At 42.4% G+C, this 24,001-nt stretch overlaps 1 protein-coding gene across 3 annotated transcripts in view; it reads right to left on the bottom strand.

Moving 5' to 3' along the window:
- CACNA2D3 (calcium voltage-gated channel auxiliary subunit alpha2delta 3) overlaps positions 1 to 24,001 on the bottom strand; it is a 1,571,161-nt gene that overhangs the window by 1,057,272 nt on the left and 489,888 nt on the right. The window lies entirely within an intron of this gene.

Raw genomic sequence — 24,001 nt, 5'->3', positions numbered from 1 at the left:
TCAGGCAGCTCCCCCCTGTCTGTGAAGCCAGCCTCTCACTAGTAATGCAGGGAGGGAGCTGTCTCAGATTTCACCATCCTCCCCCCCCCCCCCTCACCCACACACCATTCACTAGCTGGGACATGGGGGAAGTCAGGAGTGAGGGTCAGGCAGCTCCCCCCTGTCTGTGAAGCCAGCCTCTCACTAGTAATGCAGGGAGGGAGCTGTCTCAGACTTCACCATCCTCCCCCCCCCCCCCTCACCCACACACCATTCACTAGCTGGGACATGGGGGAAGTCAGGAGTGAGGGTCAGGCAGCTCCCCCCTTGTCTGTGAAGCCAGCCTCTCACTAGTAATGCAGGGAGGGAGCTGTCTCAGACTTCACCATCCCCCCCCCCCCCCCTCACCCACACACCATTCACTAGCTGGGACATGGGGGAAGTCAGGAGTGAGGGTCAGGCAGCTCCCCCCTGTCTGTGAAGCCAGCCTCTCACTAGTAATGCAGGGAGGGAGCTGTCTCAGACTTCACCATCCTCCCCCCCCCCCCTCACCCACACACCATTCACTAGCTGGGACATGGGGGAAGTCAGGAGTGAGGGTCAGGCAGCTCCCCCCTGTCTGTGAAGCCAGCCTCTCACTAGTAATGCAGGGAGGGAGCTGTCTCAGACTTCACCATCCCCCCCCCCCCCTCACCCACACACCATTCACTAGCTGGGACATGGGGGAAGTCAGGAGTGAGGGTCAGGCAGCTCCCCCCTGTCTGTGAAGCCAGCCTCTCACTAGTAATGCAGGAAGGGAGCTATCTAAGACTTCACCATCCTCCCCCCCCCCCTCACCCACACACCATTTACTAGCTGGGACATGGGGGAAGTCAGGAGTGAGGGTCAGGCAGCTCCCCCCCTGTCTGTGAAGCCAGCCTCTCACTAGTAATGCAGGGAGGGAGCTGTCTCAGACTTCACCATCCTCCCCCCCCCCTCACCCACACACCATTCACTAGCTGGGACATGGGGGAAGTCAGGAGTGAGGGTCAGGCAGCCCCCCCCTGTCTGTGAAGCCAGCCTCTCACTAGTAATGCAGGGAGGGAGCTGTCTCAGACTTCACCATCCTCCCCCCCCCCCTCACCCACACACCATTCACTAGCTGGGACATGGGGGAAGTCAGAAGTGAGGGTCAGGCAGCTCCCCCCTGTCTGTGAAGCCAGCCTCTCACTAGTAATGCAGGGAGGGAGCTGTCTCAGACTTCACCATCCTCCCCCCCCCCCTCACCCACACACCATTCACTAGCTGGGACATGGGGGAAGTCAGGAGTGAGGGTCAGGCAGCTCCCCCCTGTCTGTGAAGCCAGCCTCTCACTAGTAATGCAGGGAGGGAGCTGTCTCAGACTTCACCATCCTCCCCCCCCCTCACCCACACACCATTCACTAGCTGGGACATGGGGGAAGTCAGGAGTGAGGGTCAGGCAGCTCCCCCCTGTCTGTGAAGCCAGCCTCTCACTAGTAATGCAGGGAGGGAGCTGTCTCAGACTGGTATCAGGGATAGGGCACTGAGTGCAGGAAGATCACAACACCCCTGGTATCAGGAATAGGGCACAGGTTCTAGTCATATTGACTGATCACATTACTTTTTTTGTCAACTACCAACAGTTTTCATTTCCCATCCCCCCAACCATCACCTCAGTTGGAACCTTGGTAACATCAATAGATAAGAGGGCAGCCAGCCAATAGGAATACATATTCATTCCTAACTGACCTTTACTGACCTGGATAGTGTCAATAATTTGTATCATTTTCTGTTAGTGTTCCTGAGTTTCCATTTCCATTTCCCATCCCCCCAACCATCACCTCAGTGGGAACCTGGTTAACATCAATAGATAAGAGGGCAGCCAGCCAATAGGAACACATATTCATTCCTAACTGACCTTTACTGACCTGGAAAGTGTCAATTTGTATCATTTTCAGTTAGTGCGCACTAACTCGGAGTTAGTGCGCACTAACTCGGAGTTAGTGCGCACTAACTCCCGTTAGTGCGCACTAACACGATTTAACGATTTTTAACGATAAATCGTTAGAATTTCTATTGTATCGTGTTCTATAACGATTTAAGACAATATTAAAATTATCGGACGATAATTTTAATCGTTAAAAAATGATTCACATCCCTAATGTGTATTTTATGGTTTTGGACCTTATGAGTATTTTATTCCCGTACAACTCCTAAGAGCTAGTATTCTTCAAATAAGAACATAAGAACATAAGAAATTGTCCTACTGGGTCTGACCAAGGGTCCATCAAGTCCAGCATCCTGTTTCCAACAGAGGCAAAACCAGGTCACAAGAACCTGGCAAGTACCCAAACACTAAGAAGATCCCATGCTACTGATGCAATTAATAGCAGTGGCTATTCCCTAACTAAACTTGATTAATAGCCATTTATGGACTTCTCCTGCAAGAACTTATCCAAACCTTTTTTGAACCCAGCTACACTAACTGCACTAACCACATCCTCTGGCAACAAATTCCAGAGCTTAATTGTACGTTGAGTGAAAAATAATTTTCTCTGATTAGTCTTAAATGTGCTACTTGTTAATTTCATGGACTGCCCCCTGGTCTTTCTATTATCATTCTGCAGAATGATGTTCAGTACGTTCCGTAGGAATTAATATATTTCTGTACGTGATTTTGTGACAGTGTACATGTGACAGCAGCCCAGCAGGCATTGTTAAAATCCTGCCAATTGAATTGCCCCTGAGGCAGCTCTACGAGCGAAACTCGGCCAGAGTCGGGCACATAATAAAGGGCTTCGTGTGATCATCCGATTCCTATTGTTTTCACTCTAATACAGCCAACTGGATCGGTTTCCGATTTGTTTCTTGGGTCCTTCTCTATACTTTCTCCATCGCAACTATATCTTGTTTGAGATGTGGAGACCAGAATTGTACACAGTATTCAAGGTGCGGTCTCACCATGGAGTGATACAGAGGCATTATGACATTTTCTGTTTTATTAACCAATCCCTTCCTAATAATTCCTTTCCATTTGCTTTTTTGACTGCTGCAGCACACTGAGCCGACAGTTTCAAAGTATTATCATCAACTATGATGCCTAGATCTTTTTCTTGGGTGGTAGGTCCTAATATGTAACCTAACATCGTGTAACTACAGCAAGGGTTATTTTTCCCTATATACAATACCTTGCACTTGTCCACATTAAATTTCATCTGCCATTTGGATGCCCAATCTTCCAGTCTTGCAAGTTCCTCCTGTAATGTATCACAATCCCCTTGTGATTTAACTACTCTGAATAATTTTGTATCATCCGCAAATTTGATAACCTCACTTGTCGTATTCCTTTCCATATCATTTATAAATATATTGAAAAGGCCAAAAATACTAAGCCTTTTTTTCATAGACAAAGAATAGTAGAAAATCTTTGGTGCATAGGATCCTTTGTGTCTATAAGGAAATGCTTAGTACATCAGACCCTAAGAACACTAGAAGATGGAGAGGAGCTGCTAAGTACTAAGTAATCAATTCCTAGATCTAGCATATTGCAGCCCAGTGTTATAATCTTCTAGAACAGTTTGAGCTCTTAAAGAAGCTAATATTTTTAATACAAAAGATTCCTCTCCTTCCCCTCAATAATTTGGAACCCTGTTCATGTTCTAATAGCAACAGTCCCCTTGGTTTGCTGCTCTATAGGAAGATAATTGTCCTTGATGCTCTGTTGGTACCTTTACATTTTTCTCAGTATACTGACTTCATGGACAGTTAATTTAGATTAGACTTTGAAACCACGAAACAGTGCTGCTTAATTTCCTTCCATGTGTTACATAAAATTCAGTAGGGGCATGTGTTGCTGGCTTCACTCTTGTGGTAATTCGCAGTAATGCAAATGCAAATTTCAATGACATTTACAATACTCACAATTGTGCATTTCACCATTAAAGTTTCAGAAAACTTTGAAGATATTCCCATATATTTAGACTGAGTACCACACTTCCCTATTAAACAAATCATCACAAGACTAACAAATACGATTGCCAAGAAAAGGATAGAAATTATATGTTATGTCTGCCTTTGTCTTGGAATCTGTTTAAGATTAGATTGTTTTGCCATTAATAAAATTACAAGGACAGATGCCCGCTCCTTTATCTAAAATGCTCATACATATTTATTTTTCTAATTGCTATTCCATCTTTTACCAAAGTCAAAATGAATTCTAACTCTAGGCAACAAAGAGTCAATAAACCCTGGCAAGCAGAGAGGAACTAAGCTGATATGGAAAATTGTCAGAACCTCTGAATGTAAGTAGAGGATTGCAATCTCTTAGAATTGGAGTATGCGGGTGGTACAGGTGCCACAAACTCAGATACTGTTATTGCAACATTTGTAGTTTTTCCAATAGCCACTGACTGCCAGAATAATTTAATACATTTTGGGGTAGATTTTCAAAGGGTTATGCGTGTAAGATACACACATAACCCCTGAAAACCTACCCTGCGCCCGCCAAGCCTATTTTGCATAGGCTCGGCGGTGCGCGCAAGCTCCGGGATGCACCTATGTCCCGGGGCATTGAAAAATGGGCGGTCCCGGGGAGGGACCATGGGCAGGGCACGGTATGGGGCGTGTCGGGGGACGTGGTGGTGGTATGGGGGCATGTCCGGGGCGTGATGACGGTCCAGGGGCGGTCCGGGGGTGTGGTCGAGTGCCCGGACACAGCGGCCTGTATTGGGGCCTGGCACACCGGCAGTGAGCTGGTGCGCCTAAGTTACACCTGTCAGAGGCAGGCGTAACTCTACAAAACAAGGTGGGTGGGGGGGATTTAGGTAGGGCTGGGGGGTGGGTTAGATAGGGGAAGGGAGGGGAAGGTGGGGGGACCAAAAAAAAAAGTTCCCTCCAAGTTCGCTCTGATTTCGGAGCAGCCATGGAGGGAACGGGGAAAGCCATCGGGCCTCCCCTAGGGCTCGGCGTGCGCAAGGTGCACAAGTGTACAGCCCCTTTTGCACGCCGAACCCGGATTTTATAACATGTGTGCGGCAGCACGCACATGTTATAAAATCGGGTGTACATTTGTGCGCGCCGGGTAGTGCGCACAAATGCACCCCGCGTGCACAAAATTTTAGATCGGCCCCTTAATGCTCTAAGGATAGATTACTTGTAATAGAAGATAATAAAATATGTATACCAGCCTGAACCCTTCAGCTCTGGGAATGTGCACTACCTGTGGAAGCCATCATTAAAGGAAATGAAATGCTTCCTAAGGAGGCTCTTATCATATTCAATTTAAGGTGTTTTAGAAAAACATTAAATACCTGACTTTTCTCTACTATGTTTGTCAATGAGTGAGACCTTTAAGAAATGGAAGGTTTTCTATATACCATGCTACTCCAAAAAGGACTCAAGGCAATTTACAATATAATACAGCTGTACTAACCAGGCCCAACCCTGCTTAGCTTCCAAGATGAGACAAGATCAATAATCTGAATTCAAAATATCAAATACATTCAAAAATATAATCAAATACGCAATCCTCATCCTCAATAACACTAGAGGAATGAATAAAATGAAAACACACCTTCATCTCCCACCCCAAAACCAAACCCCAGGTACAGATTCTCAATCTCAGCCAAAAGAGTTAACTATCCTCAAATAATGGCTCAGACCTTTCACTCGATCTTAGCCAAAGGGCCCAGAAGCAATTTGTGTTGACCTCATTCACAGAATGCATTATTTTTGGCATATGGCTAGGGTTTAATCTTTCTATGTTCCCAATGGAGTTGGGTGGCAGGGCATTTTCCCTTTATACTATTCCGATTCTCAATCTCAGCCTAAAGGTTAAGGGCCGAATTTTTAAAGGGTTACGCGCACCGGGCCTATTTTCAAAAGGCCCGGGTGATGCGCATAAATCCCCGGGACGTGTGTAAGTCCCGGGGCTTTACTAAAGGGGCAGTCCGAGGGTGGGGCGGAATGGTCCGGGGGCGGGGCAGGGTCAGAGGATCTCGTGCCGCAGGCTGCCGGTGCACGCAAAAGGTAAGACAAAGGTCAAGGGGGTGTTAGAGTAGGGCTGGGGGGGAAGATTAGGGGGAAGGGAACGGGGGAAGGCAGCGCGGCTCAATGCACGCAAGGTGCACAATTGTGCACACCCTTGCGTGCACCGACCCCTGATTTTATAGCTTGCATACATGTGTGCGCGCCGGGTAGTGCATGCACATGTATGCCCACACGCAATCTTTGAAAATCTACCCCTAAGAAGGGATCATTCTTAGCTTATAGTTCTGACTCTAGTCTTAGCCAAAAAGGGCTGGAGAAGGTGCTGCCACATTTCTTGAGTATCTTGTGCAGTTTCTTTGCCTTGTGGTATATCTATGCCTTGAACAAAACTTGTAGTATCTCAAAACTGCAAAGCCTTAAATTATCTATAGCTCCTTTCAAATAACTGTCTAACGTTATAATTTTCAGGCTTTCAGATTAACCAGCTTGAAAATGAAAAAGGATGGAGTGCTTGGAACAGTTTTGCTGGTGCACACATTTTAAATATTATTTACCGGTAAATCTTGTGCAAAGATCTGAGCAGTCAGATTTGTCTTATTTATTGTTTTCATCATCATCATCATCATCATCTTCATTTTTATTTATATCAGGCTTTTCCAACCTAAGAGTTCAAAGCATGGGACAATAAAGTTAGGGTTAGAAGTTACAGTAGGAATATACGAGGTTCGAAAGGTACATAGCAGGCTGTAATACAGTGTCACAGTATAAGGTATAGCTGGGCAAGTAAAGACAGTAATAAGCTGCAAGGGAGTTAGCAGGGACTATAGATATGTTGGGTACATTATAGGTTTATAGGACTTCGGGCATTCATTTAAATATATAGAGTAGAATAGATAACTGAAGATTTACAGGGATGGCAGATTAGATTACAAGATTCGGAAGCCTGAGGGAAGTGGCTGAGAGCTAGTTTTGGTTTAGTTTCCCAGGGATATGGGTTACATTCTTGGCCCAAATGCTGCTTCAAAGAGCCAGGTTTTCAGTGGCTTCCTAAATGTTAGGAGGCTGGGTGCTAGCCTGATGTTGGGTGGTAGTGAATTCCAAAGAGTTGGTACTGTTTTTGAAAAAAAAAAAAAATGATGCACTTTCACAGTCCCAAAATATTTAAGAAGAAGGTCAGGTACTTCAGTGGGTCATTTTTCAAACTGTCCGCATTGGAACAAAGTCCATGGGTATGTTTTTCCTGTGGACTCTGCAACAATTTTCAAAGAGAAAAGTGCATGTATACTTTTATTTTGAAACTTGCTGCTAGTAGAAAGTACCCAGGGACACATGTACCTCTTTGTTGTGCAGATATTTTTTTCTTACATAATAACGCATGTAGAGTCAAAAATGTAATCTACACATATAAATGTCCTTCCTCAATCTAAATATGAACTCAGGAATGTCTCCTCTAAATGTGGCTAAAGGTGCATACATAAATTGTTATTTATACATGTAAATGGCTTTAAAAATTGTTCAATTAGTTGTTAAAAAATAGAAACTAATTTTTTTAATGCCCATATTTAAAGACATCAATATTGGTTGAGATTGACTAGGTACTCATGAAACCTAAAAAAGCTATTATTGCTTCCAAAATGAGAGAAAATTCAGAATTAGAATAGTGCAATTTTGTTTGTCATTTTTCAATGAAAACTGATCACCCATATATATAATATTCTTGGATCCAAGAAAGCAGCACGGCAGGTCCTGTGTTATACCGCCGGTGATCACCAGGGGGCGAACTCTGCAAGCTGGTGCATAGTCCTGCAGTTCCAAACAACATGTGTCCATGGAAGCATAGTGCCTGGCAGCCCCAAAAATCACAGCGCCATAGCACGAAGTTAGAGGGCCTAGTAGGCAGCAAGAATGCAGGTGATGGGGCAGCAAAGTTCTGCAGTGCCCAATAATGTGGGTTCATGGCAGCAGAGGGGCTGGTGACCCAGGAAACCACAGCCTCACAGCACAATGGAGGCAGGGGGCCTGGCAAGTGACAAAGATGCAGATGATGATGGTGTCAGACTGGGGAAGAGGGCTGATATCCTGTGGAGGCAAGAGGAAAACATCCTCTAGTTCTAGTAAATTTTACCTGGTATCTGCTACTTTGTTATTCTGGTTTTAGTCTCGGTAAACTTTTCTTCTAAATTCAAAATTTACAAATAACATGTTAGATTCAGACTACCTCTAAGAAGAAATAAGAATTGTATTTCCAGTGCCCTAAGTAAAAACATATTTAAGAAATCCAAAAAAGTTCAAAGATGACTTACTCTGATGCATAGCAAAAAAGATAGCATGGTTTCCTTGTGATATTCAAGCTGTAGATTTTTGCAGAATTGTGGGATTACTTATGCACAGCTTAAACCTGGCTATAGAGGAAATAGGATCCTTGCAATTATTCACTAATCTGCAGTTGGCTATATTTTTGCCCACTCTTTAAATCTGACCTAAAACAGGATCTCCATCTCCTTCCAGTTCAAAGCAGTATATCAGGTAGGAAAGGAAGAAGATACTCGCCCAGACAATTGGACATTTCCTGGCCAAATCATTTTTTTTTTCTTTAGCAGACTAAATTTGCTTTCTTTGTCTTCCTGAACATGTCCATACTTGCCAACATGCTGCATGAAATAGATAAACAAATCCCTGAAAGACTCCCTTCTGTGAGGCATTTGCCCATTAGTGTACTGCATAATTTTCAACCTCCCGGCCCCAATGTCATCTAAAAGAGCAGCTGAAGTATTATAAGATTCCTTCAACGTGCCTGCAATGGCTCTAGAAGAGACAGCGAAGCAAAAAAAAAGAGAATGAGACTGTTTATAATAAAGGCTTCTAATGCTGCAAACTCACTGAACCTGCACGTTTATCCCTTAGATAGTTTCAAGCATGTTTTAGCAGTCTTAAAAGAAGAGGAGACCCAATAACAATAGTAGAAATTTTTTGAAACAGGTACTGTATCAGCTTCTGTGATGTCTGCTTCTAATTTAATGCAATCTGAACAATGTTTTACTGAAAATAAAGAATACTACTGTTCTAGGATTTTATGGCAACTTTTGCAAGCGACCATAGCTTTTATGATATGTTCAAATGGCTTTATTTTTTGAACAGCTGGATATTAAAAAAAAAAAAAAAAGAAAGAAAGAAAACACACAGCCTCACCAGAAGGTTTAACTGAATTCTGCTTCCAAAATTGACATCTACCATAGATGTTTATGAAGGGTTTTGCCTCAAATGTAAAAGCAAATTTTATTTTGTCCTTGAAAAACAGAGAGACCCATGTGCTAAAGTTTTGCTCCCATTTTGTGTTTATGAGAAACATTTTTCTTTTTGGGCCATTAACGTTAGTTGGTAAAATACGGTAGAAAATAATCAAACATTGCAAAAAAAAAAACAATGTCACTGCTTTATGTAGTATTCCTTTTTTTTTTCTTTTTGTTTATAGAACTTCACAAATATTTTACAAAAATACCTTGTTGACAGTAATAATGAAATTCCAAGAACAATATTTGCATATAACAATGAGAAATTAAACACAAAGACTTTCAACATATCTTCTTCTACCACCACTAATGATGATTTCTCTCTAGGGGATACATTTTATCTAGTTTCTGCTGACAATGTTGCTTGTATCTTAGCCAGGATGAAGTCCTCTTCCTGAACTTTCAACCCCTGCCCTATGGCCCTACTAAAACTATTGAGGGATGATCTTTGTGGATTCATTTCTGACATTGTCAACCTTTCCCCATCAATTAGTACTCTTCTAAATTCTCTTTAATAAATTTTGGTACATCCCATACTGAAAAAAGACTTTTGCTAACTTGGCTAACTGCACACCAATATCTTCACTTCCAACTCTTGCGAAAATAATTCAAAGTTCTGTACTGGCTCAGCTTACTAATTTTATTGATATTCATGCAATTATCAATCAAAACCAATTTTGTTTTAGAAAGTTCTTTAGCAAGGAAACCCTCCTTTTATCCAACTCTGATACCGTCATCAGGTGTATTGATAGCGGCATTGCATACTGGTTCTTTTAGATATCTCCACCACTTTCAACACCCTTGATCATGGGATTTTGCTGGCACATTTAAAATTAATTGGTATTTCTGTACTGTTATTAACTGATTTAACTCTTACTTATTCAACTGAACCCAGAAAATCAGAATTGGTGATGCAGTTTCTGTCTGTTACTACTGGGGTTCTGCTTTATTAGCAACACTCTCTCCCCTCTGTAAAATCTTGGCCTTTCTTGGCATAAACTAACTATAAAGATGTGGCACTGAAGCATACGTGGATGCCGCCAATATCCTGGCACTGTGCCCATTGCAAGCACCGGAGAAGAGGCAGGGGACACAGCCTCTCTCGCAGCACAGGGCATGAGCCAATGACATAGCCAGTGTGCTGATGTCACCTCCCCCCCTCCCCACTGATGGTAGCATGCCTGATCCCAGCCGTGAGACCCGCGGGCTACAAGCTGGGGGAGCAGAGGAAGTCCCCCATCCAGGCACCATTGGGGGGGGGGGCATGGCCAAGGATATGGGACAGCTGATTGAGCAATTCTAGCCCTGGGCTGACCCATGGGACAGAGGCAGCCATATGGGGGGAGGCATCTGGCTGGAGCACAGTGCCCTGATCCCTTTTGCTTCCTGTCCTCCACGCGGCTGCCTAGTTAGGGAAGCTGCAGTGCCTCTGCCTAGGCAATTTGGCAATTTAGAGTTTAAAAAAAAAAAAAAAAAAAAAGGAAAAGGGGAAATCTCTCAGGGGCAGCACTTTACCCTAGCACACAGAGGGAGACTCTGCTGGGCACAAGTAGCTGACAGGGTACTCCTTGCGATCTGGGTTCTCCGATCACAGAGGCCTCAACTGGAGTGGCGGAGGAGGATCCAGCCGACCTGTGGCCAGACCTTCAACAAAGTAGGTCCCTTGGGGGATAGCACTTGGTGGGTCCATATTGGCTCTTCCCAGGGGCACTTTAAGGGTCAGGACCTTAGCTCAGCCATGACACACAGTCATGGTCACAGGGATAGAGCTTCAATTCACCATTCGGTCCTATGGGGGGACCTGGAGAGTCAGTACCTCCTAGGAAGGGATTTCCAGGTGCTCTGCCAGCCAGTAACCCCTGGGGGGCACAGGATTGGGGAGATGCAGGGCATCCTAGGGAAGAGACAGATGGAGACCTCAGCCCCCCCAGGGACTCATCCTCAAACCCCAGTGACACAGCGACTTGCAGTGCTGCACAGGGGATGGGAACTGGGCAGCCTGGGGGTAGTTTCCCTGCTGGGGATGACTGTATCCCCCTGCCCTCCACACTGGCTCTCCAGCTGGTGGGTTGGGGAGCAGGACAATTGGCCAATTACCCAGGTGGTTTCACCCCCTCAGGAACAGCGTGGTTTATAGCTGGGGGGGCCTGGCCCTACAACTTCTCTGTGTTGCCGTACAGTGCACAGACACCAGGATAGAAGGCCATGGAGGTGGTCCCTCCACCATGGCCCCCTGGCCATACCCAGGACCTCCAAGTTTTTACCAGGGGGTCTAACTGCATATCAGGTATTGTCATACATTTGCGTCTGACTTAATGATGGGAGTGCAAAGGTTTTGCTTTGGTAACTGGCTTTGAGAATGCTTTCTTGAGAGAAGTATACATGCTATGACTGGGTGAAGGGGAAAACCATTACATTTTTTGCAACAGAAAGACCCTTTAACCTTTCACCTTTTGGACTGAAGTGCTTAGAATTTATATATAAGCTTTGTCTTCTTGCTTTCCAGTTTTTATTTGTTTTATGAAGCTATTTTTCTCTATTTGAAATGTATTAACTATCATGATGAAATATTTTTATGATATACTTAGTTAATACTTAGTTACATATGTACTTGTAGATGCCACTATTTTGCTGCTCACTTACATGATAAAGTCTGAATTGATGCAGTTTTATTAGTTCTTAGTTGCTATTCTCTGTGTTCCTGGTACAAGCTGTCTGTATGTTCACCCAACTTTCAGATAGTACTTTTTCTTTATAAGAAAGAACTAGGATAGATTTTTGAAACAGGGGTTTGCTTTTGCTTTTTTACCTCTTGTGTCACTGGTGGGTGGGGGAATATATGCCACACCTGAGTTTAAATGTTCTGAATACCTAAAAATAATTAGCAAGCTATACCCTGCCAGTGGGAGATGTTAATCGGACCAGAGACTATACTTTATCGCAGGGTGGAGAAACACCCAAATAACTGTACCTATGCAGCTTTTGTTATATAGGCTACACTGAGCTCAGTAGGCCGGACATTGAATACACAATGAAAGGTGGCCTATTTACTCTGACAAGCAGGTGGCCCCCAAAAGTCAGAATAGGCTAACCATGAGTGTAGCTACCTGAATGGAGATCACAACAGATGACAGAAGATACTGTGGATGCTCCTGGCAGATTAGAGGTATTCTTTGCTATTTAAAATTGGCCAGTCAATTAAACTCCAGGTGTACTTAAACTTAGATGGGGTTTAGGTAATAATTGATGAAAGTCATGTGACCAATTATACAGAGAAAACAATAGACTAATAGACTGTGCTTTTCCTCTTTAGTTAAGGTACTTTGTATATTGCAGACAGACATTGTTAGAACAGTTTGTCTGTAATCAGAATGAATGTATAAGCCCTGACCGAGTAAAAATGCAAAAGACCTTCTATGCTGCATAATATTGCTTCATCTGTACTTTTTTTGGACTACCTTTATGAAAATTCTATACCAAATGCTTCATTTGATTGCTTTAACATTGATATTGCATTTTATATGCTTAGTATTAGAATCATCATTCACAAATATCATATGACAGGATAATTATGGTAACACACATACATGTAGTAAGTGTGAAAAAATGTAACCCTTGGGATATTATTGGCTTTTCTTAATATTTCTTAATTACATCATCTCATGTTTGGTATATCATAGAATGTCCTATACCATTAGCCCTAATGGCTAATTGTACGCATATAGTAATAGTAATTTTCCTTGTCAAGGGGATATAAATTTATGTATACGAATCTGATATCACATGAACTTGACAGAATAAAATTTCTCCACAAACGCCAATTGAATATTACAAGTCACATTCAATTGACTTTTTTAAATTAAAAAAAAAAGTTGAATAATAAAAAAAAGCGAGTGGGAGGGTGGTAAGTTGATGATTATAACACAATTGAATATTACAAGTCACAAAAACTTCTAAGTTTTTGTGACTTGTAATATTCAATTGGCGTTTGTGGAGAAATTTTATTCTGTCAAGTTCATGTGATATCAGACTCATATACATACCAAACACTTTTAAGTGGTAGTAAAAGTTTATTTGAGAATTATATAAGATTCATGTCTTCAGATCAAGTGAACATTTAATTAATGAAGAAATAGAGTTTAAGAACAGAGAAGAATTCGGGTTGAATAATGTGACCACAGATAAAGTAAAAATATTACCCGACAGGAGTGAATAACATCAATATAGAATTGGAATAAGAGCGAAAAAATCTCAGTTTGATTTTCATAATAAAATCAACATACAAAAAACAAGTGAACATTTAATTAATGAAGAAATAGAGTTTTAAGAACAGAGAAGAATTTGGGTTGTATAATGTGACCTCAGATAAAGAAAAAACATTATCCGATAGGAGTGAATAATATCAACATAGAATTGGAATAAGAGCGAAAAACATCTCAGTTTGATTTTCACAATAAAATAAACATACAAAAAAGCAAGGACCAACAGTGGAAATTGAAACAAAATTTTTTTTTTGATGGAGACATTTTCTAGGTGAATTTTGGGGGACAGTTTAATTCACACATAATCACTTTTTTAAATTAAAAAAAAAAGTTGAATAATAAAGAAAAGCGAGTGGGAGGGTGGTAAGTTGATGATTATAACACAATAATTGAAGCAAGGCCGTGGAGGCATGCGTCAAAATATATGAAACTTACCCCATCCCGCAATAAATTATTTTGAATAAATTATTCTTTAATAAATTGTTGTTTTTACACAAACATACAATAGGGTGAGATTACTTTTGGGTAAGAGGATGGCCAGTGTGCCGATGTCACCCCCCACCCCCTGCTGATTTGAGCATGCCCGGTCCTAGCCGTGGGACCTGTGGGCTACAGGCAGGGAGGAGAAGCAGAGGAGCTCCCCCATCCAGGCATAGTTGGAGCCAAGTATATGGGATGGTTCATTGGACAATTAATTCTAGCCCTGGGCCATCCCATGGGGTGGAGGCAGCCAGGCAGGGGGGAGGCATCTGGCCGGAGAGCAGTGCCTCAGCACCTTTTGCTTCCTGTCCTCCGCGTAGCTACCTCGTTAGGGAAAACCCAGCCACCCAACCCCTTTTCATGGGCTACAAGGGTCAGCAGGATAGTTAGATTCTATGTTAGCAACAGATTTCTATATATTTGTCGCAGCTGGGGCAGGTATACTCGAGCCTGGGGTGGGGGGGGGGGTGTTCCAGCTAGAGACAGTACACAGCACATGATAAACCACATCAATGTGAGGGGGGCTGCCTGTTGCCAGGGCCCGTTGGCCCCAGTGCGGCAACAGACCGGATGCTCATACCTCTTGATTGGGCAGTCACCTAGCTTGGATGCGGCATGTGACCGGAACGCCTTGTGATTTCCTCCCTGGTGGTGAAGGGCCTTGCTTGGATGTGGACCCGGGACCCGGGCCAGAGGTGACATGCTGCCTGCGCAGTGGAGGACCCTTAGATAGCTTACCTATGTTATGACTCAGGTACAAAGCTTGTTAATACTGTTTATTGTAATAAAGCTGCAGACAATTTCATTCCACATCTGGTTTGCAGAGTATTTTGTATATCTGAGTGTTTGTTACCACGACCTCCGCAATCTTCTCCCCGGTGACGGAGAGTCACGGCTGGCCTGAACCTTTGTTTCCTTATGTCTAAATTCTGTTAATCATTAGCTGTCCCACAAGTTAATGCTGAACACTGTAAATACTGAAATTATCATTCTTAGTAAATTTCCTCACACTTATATACTTTCTCTATTTCAGTTTGATAGCCACTGCATTCATTGTTTAGGAATAATTTTGATCCTAGTCTTTCATTGACTCCATATATTAAGGGAGTTGTGAAATCCTCATTTTATAAATTTTGAATGCCTATTTATTTATTTGTTTGTTTATTTGTTTAAAGAGACTTTTATACCGATATTAGTCAAAAACATCATATCGGTTTACACTCAACTAAAAGGAGGAAAGGGAATTACAAAGAACCGAGGGGAGGGGAGGGGGGTACAACAAACCAAGAGGAGAGCAAGGAAGGCATAGGAACAAGTAAATCAAATAAATCAAAAGGTGAACTTGAGAGCCTAACGAACGATAGCAGATTCAATTCAAAACATTATAACATTACAATTCAAAGCATTTTAGCATTATAATTCAGGAGGTTGTTAAGGGTTTGGGGGGAAGGCTTGCTTGAAAAGCCAAGTCTTAAGGAAGCTCAAGCTAATTCTCGAGCCTTGGGACTTTCACACTGTTCTCCAGACCTTCATGTTAGTAGGACTAGACTACTGCAATGCTTTGAAACTGACCTACTGGCAAACATGATCTGCAGTTAATGTAAAATTCCATAGCCCGAATTTTGACCAATTTACAAATGCACAATCATATAATTCCATGCTAATGTCCTTACACTGGATACCTATTGAATGGCAGACCCAATTTAAGCTGGCTTCTTAATATACAGGACTTTGTACAAGGATTCTAGCTTTTGGATTAACATAGTACTATGAGTTGACAAACCTATCTGTTTGCAGAGGACAGCAAATAAAAACTTGCTTGAGATTCCATCTGTCAAGTTGGCTCATCTGAAACTTACAAGAGAAAGGGCCTTTCAATTGCTGACCCGCTCCTCTGGAACTCTCATCATGACCAGCTTTGCATGGTACCACATGTGAAAACCTTTAATAAAACCCTGAAAGCATACTTGCTTATGTTGGCATTAGATCAAAAATTGCTATCATATGCTGGGGCCAGCACATTGAGAGTTTCAGCAAGCATTTGTATGCTCTCTGGATATTTGATGATTGTTGCTCTGATGTATTTTATTGTACTTTATATATGTCAATTATGTTCGCTACTTGAAAATCATTGCTATGAGAGAAGATTATAAATTATTTTAAAATATTTCATCTCTTGAGCTGTCTCAGCATATTTTCCCCTCTTCTTGTCCCCAAGTGTAGGTTCTTTCTATAGGGGGAAGGATACACTTCAAGGCCCAGGCGATGTAGTGAATTCCCCTCCTCTGGTGTATGACTGATTTTTCCTCTGTGATAGCACTGTAGTAACAGGCAGCACAAAGATGGGGTGTTCAAATTAACAACTGTAATTCTCCAGAAATAAATAAATGACCAGTCAAGTAGATAACTGCTAACTTTACATCTGTGCTTCCATGGATATATTAACAAAGTGGACTCTTCTTCTTTTCCTCTTTGTATGTGTCCTCAGCAGAGGGTCCTTCAGGAAGTGAGAGAATATGATATCCCAGTTGGATAGGGAATATCCTATGTGTGAAGAGGATCCCTTTAGTCTCAAAAATCATACCTAAGGTCCACACACATCCAGTTCATCCCCAGACTGTCCTGTGTCCCAAAGGGTGGAGATCCAGTTGTGGGTCTCCCAAGCTCTTGTCTCTTCTTGACAGAGTCCTTATGATTAGGATAGATCACTGCAACCCCTCACTTGAAGGAAGAGGGGGCACACAGATCTTCCTACACCTGGCCTCTGGATCTGGGGGTTTGTCCTTCACCAGACTGGATCAGGGTCTTCCCACCGGTAAAACTAAAACAAAAATACCCAATCAGTATCCAAATCTCTTCTCCCAAAACTGTAGACAGATTCTGACAGGCAAGTGATGCACTGCAGGGATCTTCTCATTCTCCAGAAGCAAAACCAAAATGACTACACTCTCAAGATCCCTAGCCTCCCCCACCCATGTGAACAATGGAGCTCCCATTCACAGCAGCCTGTAAGGGAGGTGCTGTTAGGAAATGGTTTCTTTCACTAAGCTGGAATCTCAGACAAGGATCCAAGGCTACCAAGTGGAGACCAGGGGACTGCTACATAAATTTAAAAAATCAATTAATTAATTACTACATCTTTGGAAAATTCTTTATGCTGGAACATATCAATAAAGTGATCAAAGAGAACTTCTTTTTTTGATTATCATTTATACTAAATATATTTATTCATTTTGGCTGATGGAAGAAATGTATTTATACATTTTGGGTCACATTTTTTTCAAAGTCATTGATTTTATGAGGATAAATGTCTCTTAAGAAATAGACTAGGTCTCTTTGCACTTAAAAGTATGTGCATATCCTGGATACAAGGGCATGTTTATACAAACTATAGAGAGGCATGCCGGGGTGGAATTAATGTGAAATTGTAAATTATACGCATAATTTTTTTATTTTGTAAGAAACCCCTGATTTCCTTACCACAAGTGTACTATCTAGTTGAGGAAGTTCAGAGAGATTTAATGAAGAGAAGTTTGGGTTTGACACTCTCAAAAAGGAGCTGCAGATAGTGTGTTCTAGCAGCTTATAAACCCCTGCCACCATTTTAGGGCAAGGATTCTTATTTGGATTTTAGTTGTGGATTCTTTTCAGAAGGCAGGATGTCCCTGCCTCCTGTTATTTTTTTCTAACTTAGGGGGTCATTCATCAAATCACGATGTGGCCTTATCGCATGCGACGGTAAAATTAAAATGAGGGAAAGGGGTGAGTTAGGGAAGAGTTTGGGCAGGGTTAAGGATAATGAGAGTGCAGTGCAGCCACAACCGCGGTGGGCAAAAACGCACTACTGCAATCTGGCTGGCTGCACACTTTCACCCACCCCTTTTTTTCTTCGTGGATCATCATTCCGCTATATTTATAGTAGAATGGTGAACCTAGGCCTTATTTAAGAGGATTCACCTGAGTTATCCTTGAGGGTTAGCCTGTATGTCTGATCTATTTTTGGCTGTTTTACTCTTTTGAGCCACTTTTAGGAGACTTTCCTTGAATACTTTAGGAGACCACACCTTGAATACTGTGTACAATTCTGGTCGTCGCATCTCAAAAAAGATATAGTTCCGATGGAGAAGGTACAAAGAAGGGCAACCAAAATGATAAAGGGGATGGAACAGCTTCCCTATGAGGAAAGGCTGAAGAGGTTAGGGCTGTTCAGCCTGGAGAAGAGACGGCTGAGGGGGGATATGATAGAGGTCTTTAAGATCATGAGAGGTCTTGAACGAGTAGATGTGACTCGGTTATTTTCACTTTCGAATAATAGAAGGACTAGGGGGCATTCCATGAAGTTAGCAAGTAGCACATTTAAGACTAATCAGAGAAAATTCTTTTTCACTCAACGCACAATAAATCTCTGGAATTTGTTGCCAGAGGATGTGGTTAGTGCAGTTAGTGTAGCTGGGTTCAAAAAAGGTTTGGATAAGTTCTTGCAGGAGAAGTCCATTAACTGCTATTAATCAAGTTTTCTTAGCTAATAGCCACTGCTATTAATTGCATCAGTAGCATGGGATCTTCTTAGTGTTTGGGTACTTGCCAGGTTCTTGTGGCCTGGTTTGGCCTCTGTTGGAAACAGGATGCTGGGCTTGATGGACCCTTGGTCTGACCCAACATGGCAATTTCTTAAGTTCTTATGTTCTTTGTGAGAGCTTTGGTGCCCCTTCACAGAGGACTGGGGCATCTCTGTGTAAGGTTATATCCGGGGTAGAGAAAATTCTGCTGTTTGCTACCTCACCTCCAGAGTATAGATCAGTATTTGATGTGATGTAGAGGAGTTTCACTATTTTTCTTCACTGACTACCTCCTCAGGATTTACACGCGTAACCACTGCTGCTCGCGCCGTGTATTTAGCATAGGCCCGGTGATGCGCACTAAGCCTCAGGACACGCGTATGTCCTGGGGCTTTGTGAAAGGGGCAGGGCGAGACAGGACTGAGCCCTCCGGCACAGTGGCCATGCCGGGGGATTGCGCGCCGGCACTTGGCCGGCGCGCGCAACCTACGCCTGCCCAAAGGCAGGCGCAATTTATGAAATAAAGGTTAGGGAGGGTTTTAGGTAGGGCTGAGGGGCGGATTAGGTAGGGGAAGGGAGGGGAAGGTGAGGGGGTGGAAGGAAAGTTCCCTCCAAGGCCGCTCTGATTTTGGAGCGGCCTCGGAGGGAAGGGGGAAAGCCATCAGGGCTCCCCTAGGGCTCGGCGCGCGCAAGGTGCACCAGTGTGCACCTCCTTGTGCGCGCCGACCCCGGATTTTATAACATGTGCGTGGCTGCGCGCGCATGTTATAAAATCGGGCGCACATTTGTGCGCGCTGGGTAGCATGCACAAATGTACCCCACGCACGTAGGTTTAAAAATCCAGCCCTAGATGAGTAAGTTAACCCACATAAGTTACACCCACCAAAAAGGATTACCTGAGCTTGTTCATAAATGTTAGCCCTACATGAACAACTATAAAATTGATTATTAAATCCTTTATTAAAACTAAAATTAGCATGGAAATAACTTCATTGCATTTAAAAATATTTCTCTTGCTAAAATGAAAATATCTAGATTTTGAATCGCTGAAGATAAAATTTATGATGTGAAGAGTTCTCATGAATATTTGTGAACTATTAACACGTGTGCTGGTTGGGTTTAAAAACTTGCTTGGAAGCAACTGGTAACCTTGAGAAAGTACTTTCATGCAGATGGCATTTTCCTCTCACCACTCTGTACTTTGGGGTGGTCTACGTCATATATTTTACTTTTTCAATAAGAAAGTATTTTGTATTTTAAATAGTGTGAATGATTTTTCTCCTTTGATTTTAAAATTAATATTTTACCACTTCCCCCTCTGTCCATTTCTCTATAACCTGGATCTGACTAGTGCAAGGTGGTTTCTAATCATCGCTCTGCCAAGCTTTTCTGGATTCATTCAGTCAACTCTAAAGCCTGTTCTGCAGCTTTTCATGGGTTTTTAAAATGTGAATGCCTGTGGATCTTTTAAGGCACTAAATAAAGCAGTCTGTAATTACCTGGTAACTCTTGACCAGGGAATTGCATGGTAACTATGTCATAATGACAGGGTATCTTCATGGTTAAGTTAGTACATGCATTTTGAATAATAGTAATTAGTAGTCCATGGTAAATAAGGCTAAGCATATGGTAATATCTACCTTCTAGAAATGTAGAAACATAGAATGTGACTGTAAGGGCAATCTAGCCTGGCCAATTTCCCCTTCCTGCTGCAAAACTACAGATCAAGCCTGGTGCAAGAGTCCTAGGTGCCCTAGGCAAACCTTCAGCCTTGTGCTCCCTTCCCCCACATACTCATGCGTCGCTTATATTCTTCTACACTTAGAAAATGTACATACAATAAAATATATAACAATTTTAATTATTTAAAGTACTAGCAGTAAGCAGGCAGTTTATGAGACTGAGACAAATCTGTAATCTACTCTCAAAACAGGTAATTCCCCGATACCTACATGCACATTTTGTTACTCGAAAATATAAGTACTCAGTGCAAACTCTCAAGAGTACAGGGGGGAATGTTCTACATAGAACTGTGTGCCAGATTAAATCAAATCAACCAATTACATTTCATCAGTTTCCTACTTGTATATCCACGTTTTTATATTTTAAATCGAGTCCCAGGATTTTTTACATTGATTAGTTCAGTTAAATTCTCATCCAAATAAGTTTTCAAATTTTGTTTGCTTGATTTTCTGGCTCTCTATGCCTCTTTTTTTTTTTTTTTATTCTCTGGTCATGTTTCTATTTCTTTTTCATTTTCTCTTTAGTATCCTCCTACCTTTTACTTTTCTGTTTTGTCTCTTCCTCTTTCCCTCTCTTTACTTAGCACTGTATTTTTTATTTCTCCTTCCCTTTTTCTATCCTTTCTCCTGCCGTGTGGCTTCCTCTAGTGTCTCCTATGGTTTCCTTTCGTCCACGTTCCTCTCTCTATCTCCATCTTCCTCCAATACACTCTCTCACCTTGCCCCCTTCCAACTGTATTCTCTCTCACCAATATTCCTATAGTGATTTCTGCCATAATGCTTCTCATTTCTCCCTTCCATCTTGGGTTCTCTTTGTCTCTTTCTGCCCGTTCCCCTTATTTTTGCACTGATATCTAGCCCTTTCCCTTGCCCTCTATTCCCACTTTCCTCCTGCTCTCTCCTCTGTCTGCCTCCTATATTCTCATGCCCTCCTCATTTCTACTGAGATCTTTCTTTTCTCCTCTTCCTCCTGGGCATTGCTGCATCTTTCTAAATAAATAAATAAATACATCTTTCCCCTTTCTCCAGCATTCTCTTTTTCATTTCTGCTATGCTCACCTTTGCACTCTCTTTACCCTTTCTTCCTCCATTTAGTCTCTCCTCCTTCCTCTAGCCATCTCTTTCCTTCTGCACTCTCTTTATCCCTCCTTCAGGTGGTCTCTCTGTTTTCCCCTTTCTTTATAGTGCTCTCCCCGCTCCCTTTCACCTTTCAGTTGTAGGTGATCTCTCAGCCATTCCTATCCCCCCGTCAGCTGAACCCCAATGTTTAAGCCTCCTACTTTACAACTTAATCCCTGATTCTTCCTCTCCCTTTTCCTTTCCGACATCCACTACCCACCCAAATCCATGGTCTTCTCTCTTAGTCACTCCGTTCAATTCAGGTTCTCCCTTCCTCAGCCACAATTCTCTCTCTCAAGCCTTCACTCCTTTTCTTAGTTTTCTTACCCCTTGGCTAACATGAAAAGGAATAAAGTTCATGATTTCTTCTCCAAACTCAATTCCCCCTATAGATGTCATGGTTCCCACACCACCACCTCTTATTAGCCTGATGGATCCCCACATACTTCCCATGAACTCATGGCTCCTGCTATCCATCAAGTTATCATGTGCATTTCTATGCCTCCCCTATGAATCTCACAGCTCCCCTCACCCCAGTGGGCTTCATGGTTCCTACCCACCCCACTCTGGACCTCAAGACAAATTCTCCCTGCAATATTCCACAGACCTCAGGTCTCTCCCCTCAGTACCTGTGAATCTCACAACTCCCTGACTAGCCCCCATGACATCAAGGCTCCCTGTCTCTTCCCTCCCTCCACAGGCTTCATGACTACCTCTCCCTGCAATTGCCACCAATTTCCACCTACTCTACTTTTTCTCCCCTTAGTTCCAACCTGATATCCAGGCCTGGCACTTGGAAAATCTCCCTGCGGTGTGGTAGCTCCTTGTCACATCCTCTTATGGCCCACATGGTTCATGAACCAGATGGACTGCAAGAGGAAGTGATGAGGAGGCAGTGAGTTGCAGGAAAAAGACAAGTTTTACAAATGCCAGGACTGGGCAAGGAAAGAGTGCTCAGGGGAAAGAAAGACAAGCTTGGAATAGGGGGGCAGCAGCACACTAAGCTCCAGCAAGGGAGAACTGGAAATTGGGGGATGGACCCATACGTCCATAGCATGGTGCCACCCCAAAGTATTGCAATCTGGGCAGGCTCCTAGTTTTCCTAATGGAAGTGCTGGCCCTGTAGCAGATTCCACACATTCTTACATTTTATCTTCATTTCTTTTCAGTTTAGTGTCCTCTATGCTTATCCTGATTCTTTGAATTTTGATATTAATTTTTGTCACCCCACAAAAAACTGGGAGGCTGTTCCACGTATCCAACACCCTGTGAAGAAATATGTCCTGATGCTGTGAGTCCTTCACAGCATGACCTCTTAAGAGCATAAGAAATTCCATGCTAAGTCAAAGCAAATGTTCAAGCCCAGCATCATGTGGCCAAAGAGTAGATCCATGCCATTTGTTCATTCCTAGGGATAAATGATGGCTTTCCCAAGCATTCCTGGCTAATAATTGTTTATGGACTTTTCCTCCAGGAACTTGTCCAAGCCCCTTTAAAACCCAACCATGCTAGATGCCTTGACCACATCCTCTGGCAACAAATTCCATAGCTTGATTGTATGTTGAGTGAAAAAATACTCTGATTTATTTTAAATCTACTACTTGTTAGGTTCATGAAGTGTCCCTTAGTCTTTGTACTATTGAAAAGGCAAATAACCATCCCTTATTTACCTGTTCCATCCCACTTGTGATTTTATAAACTTCTTTCATATCCTCTCTCAGTCATCTTGTCCAAGTTGAAATGCCTTAATCTGATTAGCCTTTCTTCATAAGGGAACTATTCCATTCCCTTTATCATTTTTGTTGCACTTCTCTCTACTTTTCTAGTTCTGCTTTTTCTTTTTTGAGATGTTACAACCAGAACTGCACACAATACTTAAAGTGCAGTTGTACCATGGATTAATATAGTGATATTATTTATTTTACTTTTTAATTTATTTAGACATTTATATTTCACAGTATCCATTGTTCTACATGGAGCACAGATACAAAAAAAATCATAAAATTAATAATCAAAAAAGACAAATACCATTAAAACAAAAGCTACTTATTTTGTACCCTGATCAACTTCAACAGATGTAATATCATCAAAACTGCCAAAGTACCACTTCCTGATCTGAACCCTGTTGTCTAAAAGCCAGGTGAATAAAAAATGTTTTCAAGTGCCTTCTAAAAGTTGTTAAGCTTGTCTCGGCTCATAGATTCTCAGGAAGTTCCAAAGAATGGGGTCCACAACAGAAAAAGTTCTATCATGGGTTTCTGACAAATAGGCCACTCCCATGGAAGGGACATTCAATAAGTTTTTACCACAAGATCACAGATCTGCAAGGGTCTGTAGATCTTCAACAAAGTGCCAAAATATTCAGGGGCACCACAACTCAATGCCTTAGGAATTCAGGTCAGTATATTAAATTTGATGTGTCCCTAAATAGGCAACCAATGAAGGGAAGCATGAATAAGAGAAATATGATTCCTTAATGTGGTATCAGTTAAAATTGTATCTGCAGCATTCTGGACAGTTTGTAATGCTTTGATAGTCATAAAGGGAAGACCCAAATAAACTGAATTAGAATAGTCAAACAG

This window comes from Rhinatrema bivittatum, chromosome 4 (genome assembly GCF_901001135.1).
Source record: "Rhinatrema bivittatum chromosome 4, aRhiBiv1.1, whole genome shotgun sequence".
Taxonomy (NCBI): Eukaryota; Metazoa; Chordata; class Amphibia; order Gymnophiona; family Rhinatrematidae; genus Rhinatrema; species Rhinatrema bivittatum.
The sequence above is the reverse complement of the archived record's forward strand: the minus strand, read 5'-3'. Positions and strand labels throughout refer to the sequence as shown.